The sequence below is a fragment of the Sciurus carolinensis genome, chromosome 4 (assembly GCF_902686445.1).
Source record: "Sciurus carolinensis chromosome 4, mSciCar1.2, whole genome shotgun sequence".
NCBI classification, from domain to species: domain Eukaryota; kingdom Metazoa; phylum Chordata; class Mammalia; order Rodentia; family Sciuridae; genus Sciurus; species Sciurus carolinensis.
Window position 1 is genome coordinate 37,347,468 of NC_062216.1, and position 10,876 is coordinate 37,358,343.

Below are 10,876 nucleotides of genomic sequence, written 5' to 3' on the forward strand. Positions count from 1 at the left end.
CCCAAAGAGGGAAAATGCAGATATGAATACCATTCCCCTCATGAATATAAGCACGGTTTTGAAAATTACTAGGCTTTTTAAAAATACAAACAACAACAACAACAACAACAAAAACACCACCAACATATATTACGTGTATGATATTCAGACTAATGAAAGTGTGGCACAGCCTGGGAACATATACAGCAAAATGTTAAGAGTAATTTTCTTTGGATGAAAGGATTATATTTCTTACACTTTAATGTATTTTCATGTTCACAAGAACAAGTAACATTTTGGAGTATAAAACACTTTGAGTATAAAGAAAAGCACATAAAGCAATTTTTAAACACCCTGGTATCAATCACAGTGCTTAGTCATATTTACTTTAGATCCTTCCTGCCTCCCTCCCTTCCTACTTTCTCCCTCCCTCTTTATTTCAAGAAAGAGGATGAGAAACATATGAAGATAATATAAAACTTTGTTTATTCTTAATATATACAAATACTACTGGTTTTAAAATGTTAACCTAACCTTGTATCCTTTGACTTTGCTTAACTCATTTATTTCTAGTAGACTTTTCGCAGATTCTTTAGAATATTTTTGTATAGATGGACATATCTGCAAATAAAGACAGCTTTATTTCTTCTTTTCCAATATATGTTTTATATATTTTTATTGCCTTATTGTATTAGCTAGAACCATGAGTACATTGTTGAACAGAAATGATGAGAGTGGACTTCCTTGACTTCTTCCTATAATATTAAGAAAAGCCATTCAGTCTTTCACCACTAAATATGATATTAGCTATAGGTTATTTTTAACAGATGCCCTTTGTCAGGCTTAGGATTTTCTATTCTATTTTTAGGTTTCTGGAAGTTTTCATGATGTCTGAGTGTTGAATTTTATCAAATTCTTCTTTGGCATCTATTGAAATGATTGTGTTTTTTTCTTCTTAACTTTATTGATAAAGTGAATTATTTTCAGATATCAAGCTGGCCTTGCATTCCTAGAATAAATATCATTTGGTTATCATGTATTATTCTTTCCATTCATTGCGAATTTTCTTTGCTAGTATTCTGTAGCAAATTATCATGTTTGTATGCATGAGGAATATTGGAATGTAGTTTTCTTTTTTGTAAGGACTTGTTCAAGTTCTGGTTTCAAGGTAATATTCTCATAAAACTAATTAGGATATATTCCCTCTTCTATTTTCTTGAATCGTTATATAGAAATGGAATTATTTTCTACAAGTGTTGTGTTTTTTTGGTGGCTAATATCATGTGTAAATTTGGCTAGGCCACAGTACCTAGATATTTGGTCAAATATTATAAATGTTTCCGTGAAGGTATTTTTAGATAAGATTAACATTTTGATTAGTAGAATTTGAGTAAAGCAGATTATCTTCCATAATGTGGGTGGGCTTCATCAGATAGGTTGGAATCATTAATAAAAACAGGAAAAAAAGACTGATTTTCACAGAGAGAGAAGAGAATTCCGCCAGCAGGTTGACCTGGGACTTGAACTAGAAATCCTTTCCTGAGTCTCTATCCTGCTGAACTACCCTAACAGGTCTTGAGCTTGCCAGCTTCTAAAAAGACATAGCCAAGTCCTAAGAAAACTCACCCTGCACTCACATACACATACCCAAATCATGCACACATCCCATCTGCTCTTTTTTTCTGGAGAACACTAATATACTATCTGAGCTTGTTAACTTTTACTTTGTGCGAGTGTGGTCCTGGGGATTGGAAGCAAGGGCCTTGTTCATGTGAGGCAAGTACTCTACCAACTGAGCTATGCCTCCAGCCCATGGGCTTATTAACTTTAAAGATGAAAGATTCTCAACTACAAATCAGTTTATTTACTAAAATCAATTAAAAGATCCATTTCCTCTTAAATGAGTTTTAATACTTTCTGTCCTTTAAGAAATTTATTCATTCATCTGTGATATAAAAGTTAAGGGTATAAAGGTGTTTGAAATGGTCCTTATTATTCTGTCACTGTCTGTAAGTTCTGTAGTAATGCACCATCTTGAATTCCTCATAGGAGTCATTTGTCTTCTTCACATGCACACGCCTATCAGTCAGGATAGAAGTTTATAAAATTTATTTATTTCTTCAAAGAAGCATGTTTGGTTTGATTATTTTCTCATTTTCTTTCTTTTTCTATTTTGTCAACTTCTCTATTTTTCCCCCTTCTGTTTGCTTTGGCTTAATTTACTCTAATTTTTTCTAGTTTCTTTAATTGGAAACCTGGATCTTTGGTTTAAGACCTTTCTTCTTTTCTAATATAAGCATTTAATAGCATAAATTCCCTTTAATCATTTCTGGGAACACCCTATTAATTTTGATATATTGCATTTTCAGGTTCAGTCACTTAAAATTATTTTGCAATATTCCTTATTCTTTGACTAATTGGTTACTTAAAGTATTTCACTTAATTTATAAATCTTTTTCTTTAAGAAATTATACATATTTATATTTATTTGCTATAGAAGTTTAGCTTCCTCTAACTAATACACGCACTGTCTCTTTTTATCAAGTTACCACCTAGGCTATTAGATTAAATCCTCAAGCATTTAAAAAGATTATATGTGACATGTTTTGAGATTATAAATTTGAGGAAAAGTAACTTAATCTTCACATGCAATATCTGAATACAAAATTTTGAGTTTTGCTTCATTATTTTAGACCTGTCTCTATTGGATTCCTTTGTTGGTAAACTATTTTTTATTTTTCCCAAGTCAGTGCTATCAGGACACTTTTCTTTATCCTTAAAATTCAGGCATTTCACAAGGATACGTAAAGGTAGAGTTTGTCATTAATTTTTCATGCAAAACTGTCTGGCCTTTTGATCTATAGGAATGTGTCTTTTTTCAGACTGAGTTTGAAATTTGGTGATGCAGACAACACTGAGTCTTTAAAGAAAAATATCCCTGTTAAACTATAGAACAGACAATGCATAAACAATTAATGATCCAGATAAAGGAACATAAGGACAGAAAAGGACCAAAATGTAAGGATGCACTAAACAGCCTCTAAATTGCTTTCTAACATTCCAGTTCCCTGTAGGTTTTCTGGAATGCAGCAAATCAGGAACATGACTTCAATAGAAAGAGACCATTAACTTCAGGAGGCTGAAGTTTGATTGGACCATGACCCCCTGGGCTGATCTCCTGATTGACTCCCCGGTTGCCAGAGATGTTTACGTAATATAAAACCTACCAGACTGGACCCCCTAATAGGAAAACACAATCTTGCTCAATATTTCTCAGTCCCAAGGGAAGTCCACCCCTTTGGATCACACATACACCACCAATTTTGTACCCAAACAAAAAACTTGACCTTAAGTCCTATCAGCATGACTCACTCTACAGGTTGCCTGCATTCTGCTCTCAGAGTTCATACCTTAACCTTCATTTCCCAATAAAGCTCATCCTCTCTTTGCTAAGACCTGCTCATGCTTCAATTATCTTCTTCAATGGAGTCAGGTACTTGGAAGGTTTGAATAGAGGTGCCTTCTGACCCTAGAGAGACCTCCTTGGAACCCCAATATGGTGGCAAAATCATCTATCAGATCCTTATTTTTTCCTTCTTTTCCACTTAATTTGGGAATTTTTAAACCTTATTTTATTTATTTATTTATTTAAAATATCTTTAGTGGTAGATGGACACAGTACCTTTATTTAATTTATTTATTTTTATGTGGTACTGAGACTTGAACCCAGTGCCTCAGACATACCAGGAAAGCACTCTACCACTAGGCTACAACCCCAACTCTTTAATTGTTTATTTTTATGTGATGCTGAGGATCAAACCCAGTGCCTCACATGTGCTAGGTAAGTGCTTTACTACTGACCCACAACCTCAGACCTAATTTGGGAATCTTTAGGGCTGATTTTTCTTTGTTCTCATAATTTAATCTCTGACACCCCCACCCCCATATTCTTAGCGAACTTCTCAAGCTCATACTCTACAAAACTGATTGAATTTCTTCAGTGTGGATTCTAATTTACTTGGTACCCTTTGATTTACTTTTTAACTGAGATATAACTTATGCACAGTAAGACACTGCAGACAACTGATGCACATATCAAGATATAAACATTTCTAAAACCCAAAAGCTACCCTCAAACTTTCCTAAACAGAATCCCAAAAGATACCATTTTTTTTTACCTCTATCATATTAGATTAGTTTTGCTTGCCCTTGAACTTCACAGAATCAAATAATATATACATTTTATGTTCCTTTTGCACATGATATTTGAAAAATTTTTTTTCAAGTAATTATTCATAGCTGTAATACATTGCTATGTAGTGTTCTGTTGAATCAACATATCACAATACATTTATCCATTTTGCTCTCAGTGGGCATTTGGGTTCTATATGGTTTTTGTTTATGTGCATAAAGCTATGCCATTTTTCTATTCCTAATAAATATAAATAGTCATTCCTCTTAGTTAAATATCCAATAATAAAATTGCTGAATTATGGCATATGATAAATCCAACTTTAACTTCAATTGCTGCTCTTGTTGTTCTTGTTCTCTGTTTTACTTACATTCTGGTTGAATTTCAACCAGTTCTAATCTAGACCCACAGTTTTGTTTTGGAGGTTAATACATATGCAAATGACTGAATTTCATGCAAATTATTTCCAACTCCTCTGATTAAGTGGAAAATTCCTCACAGATTCAAACTTTTTTTTTTTTTAATATTTTGTCTCTAAAGTTAAAATGAGGGGCTTAGATTGTAGTTCAGTGGTAGAGTGTTTGCCTAGCACATGTGAAGCACTGGGTTTGATCCTCAGCACCACATAAAAATAAACAAAATAAAGGTATTGGGTCCATCTGCAACTAAATAAATATTTTTTTAAAAAATAAAGTTGAAGTGATGTCTCACCTTCTTGTAAATTTTCATTAATATTTTAATAGAACCTTGGGATTTGGCTAACTGAACTGTCTTCAGTCATGACCCAATATTTGTCTTCCTTTGCCTACTTACAAATGCTGATTCTTCCTAGTGTTTCTTCCTTGGCTTTCTTCTATGGCTACTCTTAATTCTTCTCCAGACAATCTTGAGCACTCCCTTGGATTTTACTAAACATTGATGAACATGTACTCAACATCAGCAACACTGATTTTCTTGCATGTATATCTACCTGCTTTCAGAAGGGAACACCTATCTTCATATTTTACAAGTTTGCCAACTTTTCTGACTTATCAAACCAATGTTACTATCTTTGCCCTTGTTCTTCTCTGTGATTGACCTGGTTCATTAAAAACCAGTTATCCAGCCTGGTGTGATGGTGCATACCTTTAATCCCCACAACTTGGGAGATTCAGGAGGCTGAAGCAGGAGGATCATGAGTTCAAAGGCGGCCTTAGCAACTTAGCAAGACCCTAAGCAACTCAGTGAGACCCGGTCTCTAAATACAATATAAAAAAGGGCTGGATCAATAAGGGATGGGAGAGGAAAGAATAGAAATTCATAGGATTAGACAAATGGGAATGAAGGGAAGGGAGAAGAGATGGGAATAGGAAAGACAGTAGAATGAATCAGACATTACTTTCCTATGTTTGGGTATGAATACATGACCAGTGTAACTCCACATCATGTACAACCACAAGAATGGGCAGTTATACTCCATGTATGTATAATATGTCAAAATACAGTCTATTGTCATATATAACTAAAAATAACAAATAAAAAATTTTTAAATAAAAAAGGGCTGGGGGTGTGGCTCAGTAGTTGAGTGCTCCTGTGTTTAATCCCCAGTACCAAATCCCCAAAACAAAACCAAATATAACCCAACAGTTACCCAAGCCATTAATCCCAGAAATGTTCCAAGTTTCTCGCCTTCACAATTCTTCATTCACGAAGGTCTATAAATTCCAATTCTTATATGTCTCCTGATACTTCCCCTCCCTTTCCAGTTTCTATGATCGTCATCTTGGCTCAGAACCTTGCCTGTTCTGCTGCACTAGCATTTACTGACCTCTCTGCTTTATTCTACCTCAAATTTGCAACATCTCTGCCTAGGTGTGTCTTTAAACTGCCTACCTCTCCAGCTGTCCCTACCTCATTTCCTAGGCCCTACCTCATTTCCTAAGCCCCAGGTTCACTAAACTGCTAGCAGTTCTGGGAATAATTATGTTGTTCAGTAATTCCATATCATTCTACACGTTGCTTACTCTGCCCTGAATAGTGTGCTCCTATTCTTTTTCCCAGGTAACGTTATATTCCTTCATGGCTTCCCAGGGACTTGAGTTACCTTACCTATGCTCACACCAAATTAAATTTGAATTAAATGTTCTTGTGTGTTTTATTTTTGTGGAACCCATTGTTTCAATCAGTTCCTGAACTCAGTGCCTGGAATTCTAGTTATAAACAATGCTTCACATTATGTTTAGATTCATAAAACTACTAAATATACATGAATTACTGTTTAAGTTTTTCATTAATTCTTTGCAAAACTAAGATAACCAATCACAGTATCCATCTCAAAAAACAAAAATTTTTCGTAGCTTTATCACTTTTTGGAAAACTAAAATAGGAGAAAAAAGAAAATGTATTTGGTGTCACCATTTATATCTCAAGATAACAATTTTAGTCAGATATTTTATAACCTAATACAATTCCTTAAAAAAATGTATTTTGATTCCAAATATTTCTTAAGTAGAGATCATTTAAATAGAGTCTACTCTGTTATAAAAGCAGCTAAAATAAAGCTCTTAGTTTGGAAGTTGAAGATTAAATTGCATATATAAAGTTAGAAGGTTGAAGGTTATATCCTTAAATTGAGAAGTTGGAGTTTGGAAGTAGAAGATTATATTGCATATATAAATGTCTTAATAACTTTTGACAAGAGGCTTTTACCTGTTTTTACATTGAATAGAAGGATTCATGAGAGAGAAAACCTACTACTTAAATAGAACGTGGTTAAATTGGTTTTATTGGGTCTGCGCTTTAACCTAATTAATGAGTTCCTGCCGGGGAGAAGAGGAACAGCTTCTGGTGGAGCAACCACTTGGGAATTTGAATCTACAATCAAGGGATATATAGTTGGAGCCAAAGGATAAAGCCATAACTCAGATTTCTATAAAAACCTAGGAAACTCAGAGAAGAAAAAACTGAAATTTTCCAAAACTTAGGTGCAAACAACAAAATGTGCTGTCCTGGACAGAGCATCTGGATTGCGATTTTTATTTCTTCAGTTATTTAAAATTTCACTGTCTGGGGCTGAGGATGAGCCCTTGCCCAGCATGTGTGAAGTGCTGGGTTCATAAATGCATAAAAAAATTACATATACTTAAATTTGACTATTAGCAATGTTTATATAATTGATATTATCTTTATACTATTGGTTTATTTGAATTTATTAAATTATCACATTGATTAAGAAAACAATACTACATAATAAATAAATAATAACTATGAAAATAGTAATGGTCAACTCAACTATCCATACCCAAGGAGTAATAGGCTGGGTTCAAATCATTGAAAACTGTTAATCCCTCTGACGAGGCAGAAACTGTGATCTTGCTTCTAGTGGCAATGGCACTGGGCTCCTGATTCAAGTGTCAGTAGGCTTTTGAGTGGCAGAGAATAGTCGCTGTCACATTTAACTTATCTAGTGAAAAAGACATTTCACATAAAATAATTCCATTTTGACTAAAAAAGAGCAAAATTTTGGTTTATAAATACTAGTTTTATGGTGACTTGCTTTTGAAAGTTCAACAAACACAGAGCACGGATCATGGGCCACGGTTTTACGCTGAATGCTGTGGAAATGTGACTCCCAACTGTGCATCTCAGACCCGCTGGGTGAGGTACTATGGCAAGAGACCCAAGAACCCTTCTTGGTCACACGTCGATTTTCTCAGCCAGGGCATACTTAGAAGACAAGGGTATCCTGTTCACGTGACATGTTCTTTTGTTTTTTTGTTTTGTTTTTTTTTAGGAGCTATTTCCTCGAAAATGCTATGCCTCACAAATACTGAATAGGATATGCTCTCTGTCCTTGGGAACACATGTACATATATATATACTGAATATCATTATGATGCTATTTAGTAAATAAATCAGTCAGGAATGACTATTCCAGTTTGGCAGAAGAAGAAACCAAGTTTCAGGGGGATTAAATAACTTTATTATTGCCAGTGTACCATAACGAATTATCTTTGAATAAAAGGCAAAGACTCATCTTGCTTAACTTGAAGTCTATTTTTTCTTTTCTCCTCCTAAACTATTCAGTGTCACAAGTTCATGGCATTCTATTCCCCCCAAGATATCAAAGCACTTTGACTACATTATTCAAACCTTTAAATCTGTGACTAGTCATGTTTTAGTTCATTTCTTGTTTACCTGCTGCAAACCTAATCTTGCACTGTTTTATTTTCGTGTGTTTTATAACTGAGTAGACTCTGCTTAACTAACTCTCCATGTTGACCTCCACCACCTGTAACCTCAACAAAATACCTGACCAACATCAGTGACTGGCATCTGCAGGCTTTCCTCTAAAGTGCCAACTTCCTTCCTTTTCTATTGCTTTATATGTTTTCCAAAGGCGGTTGTGGTTGTCCCCAAATCCACTGGCAACATTCGTACTTGTTAACATGTAATTTAATTAAGTTTCATATCAAACAATAAAATAAGAGTCTGAAACAAAATATTCTTTTTACTTCTATGAAAACTAAATTGAGTTCTTTGGGAAAAGGCAAGAAAGTAAAATGGCTAAAACCTGCTGTTGAGTTAGACTGTACTCTGAATTCTTTTAAAAAATATTAAAGTTTTCAACCCATTTTGAAGAAACAGACATTGAAACTGAAGATGATATATATGGTGGCGATTTATGCATGAAAGAGTTGGTGGAAATCTAGCTAGCAGATCCATACAAAGAGAAAAGACCTTGACCTTACTTTTAAAAGATTGGTAAATGAACGTGCATTTACACATTTTCAGTTCAAATGTTTAATATATGCTTTGATTTTTGCAACTCTCTACTAACTTTTATGATTAGACAATTACCAGTGTTGATCCTACTGGTTAAGTGAGCTTTTACTATATCCTTATACATAATTGAAAACAATCTTTAGGAATTCAGAAATAGGATTGAAAGTTTCTTTCTCACTATATTGGATGGTTCATTTAATTCTTGTTTCCATGCTTGACCTTGCTTTTCTTTCTATGTAAATTCTAAATGTAAACTCTAAAACATTTTTTAAAAATTAGTCTTACTTTTTCGAACCTTGAGACACTCTCATGCCTCCCTAAAAGACCATCAGAGATAGAAATGGTACATTTATAAACTGAGAACCAATCTGAATGCAAATGAAGCTTCCTTTCCATAATGTTCCAGTTATTCAAACTACAGAGTCTATGTCAAGAGCCTGAGCTGTAAATCCATCACAGATTAAGTCGTTCAGAGGGGCTGGTGGGTTCTATATAAGACAAATAAAATTTCCAAATAGGGGCATAAGTATCCAGTGTACTCAACTTCACTAGCAATCTTAAAAATGCAAACCAAAAAACAAAACAAAACAAAACAAAAAAACAAAAAAAAAATGCAAACCAAAACAATGACGTGCCACTGATATACAATGCAGTTACATTAAAAACATGAGTGGGCTGGGGAGATAGCTCAGTTGGTAGAGTGCTTGCCTTGCAATGCCTTGAAAGCACAATGTCCTGCGTTCGATCCCCAGCACCACAAAAAAAAAAAAAAAAAAAAAAAAAAAAAAACCTGATAAGCTTCCCCCGCAGTACTGGAGATTGAACCCAGGGCCTCACACATGGAGTAGGTGCTTTACACATGTGAGGCAGGAGTTTTATCCCAAGCTCCCAACTTTAAACTTTCAAAAGAATATAATATCCTATGTTATTTAGAATGTGGAAAAAATACTGTCCTCTTCTACACTGACAGTGGGAGAGTTTACTGATCATGTTTACAAGGAGATCTAGCATGATATTGAAGGTATAATTAATCTTCAACTCCAAAATTCTGCTTCTGGTTATTTACCTGAAGAAATACTATCACTTGGGCATAAAGAAGCATATATAAGGAATTTCATTATTTCATGGTTATGGTCATGAAAGATGGAAGATAACCTAAAAATTAGCAAAGACCTTAAGGTGTGACACATCAACAGAATGAAATATGCTGCAGCAAGTAAAGAGGACAAGTTAAATATAATGTTTAAAAAAAAAAAAAAAAAAAACCTCTCCAGGACACGTGATTTAGTAGGCAGGGGAGAACAGTAAGCTGTGGGATAAAATTCATAGTATGATGCTGGAGCTTGGATCTTAAATGTCCCCCCAGTGTCCATGTGATGAAGGCCTGGTCCCAGAGAGGTACTATTGGTAGATGGGGGAACCTTTAAGCGATGGGGCCAAGTTGGAGATCTTTGGGTCATTGGGTGCATGTCCTTGAAAGGGATTGTGTGATCTCAGTCTCTTCTCCATCTTGTCTTCCTGCCTCTCTCTCTCTCTCTCTCTCTCCCAATTAGGTGAGAAGTTTTGCTCCACCACATTTTTTCCCTCCATGATGTACTGCCTCTTGACAGGACCAAAAATAAATAGGGCCATCTGCTCATAGACTGGAACCTCCAAAATTGTGAGCCAAATAATCTTTTCTCTTTATATTCTATCTCAGGTATTCATTTTAATAAGAGAAAACTAACTGACACATGATGGTGTGGTTTATATTTCTAAAAAAATGATCACTTAGACAAATATTAACACATGAAAATGCATCAAAAAGGTCTAGAAGGATCCACTGGAAACCAATGACAGCTTCTATCCCAAAGAGAGGACTAGGATTGAGGTGGTGTTCAAGATGGATTTTGCTTATCTTATTGTTTCATTTTTATAATGGAAATTTAATTTTACATTTTC